Source organism: Pteropus medius, unplaced genomic scaffold (assembly GCF_902729225.1).
Source record: "Pteropus medius unplaced genomic scaffold, Ma_sr-lr_union100, whole genome shotgun sequence".
Classification (NCBI taxonomy): domain Eukaryota; kingdom Metazoa; phylum Chordata; class Mammalia; order Chiroptera; family Pteropodidae; genus Pteropus; species Pteropus medius.
Genome location: NW_024349802.1, coordinates 307,421 through 308,106, shown reverse-complemented (window position 1 = coordinate 308,106; position 686 = coordinate 307,421).

The window sequence follows — 686 nt, the reverse complement described above, 5'->3', positions numbered from 1 at the left end:
CTCCACGGACTCGTCAGAGGCTTTTCTCTCCTTGGGGTAGAGAGACGTGAGCGCCCCGTGACCCTGGTTATAATGAGGAGGTTCTAGAGGGTCCCAAGTGGGGCCTCTTCGTTGGCTCCGGCCCCGGACGGGCATGCACGGAGCGCACAGGTGCGCCTGGAGAAGTGCCACAGTCCTCTGGCCGGGCACAGCGGCCACCCCAGCCTGGCACTCTGCCCAGTGGCCCTGGACCCTGGTGGAAGGAATCACTCCCCCGCCGGATGCTGACCGCCCTATGGGGAGCCGGCTTCAGGACCTGTGAGCAGGCGAGTGCTCGTTAAATGTGCCGTCAACGCAAGCACAGGACTGCACGGGACCTTGCCCAGGGCCATGAGGCACAGCCTCCAGCGGGTGGGATGCCACTGCCAGCTGGTGTCCCCCACCAGCCCCTTCTTCCTGCCACTGGGATGCATTGGCCTCTTCACAAATGTATTCATGTCACATAGAGGAATTTTGGCTTTTTTCTCTTGTTTTTTTTGATGAGGAGAGAGCATCTTCAAATGAAAACGGTTTTAGCTAATTAAGTCTAAATCAAGGAAGAAAATTTGAAATTAATTTTTAAAGTCTGCTGTGGGTTACCATTCAAAACACAGACTGATGGGATTTGCAGCAATGGGTCAAGGCCACGGGTCTGAGCCCACAGACGG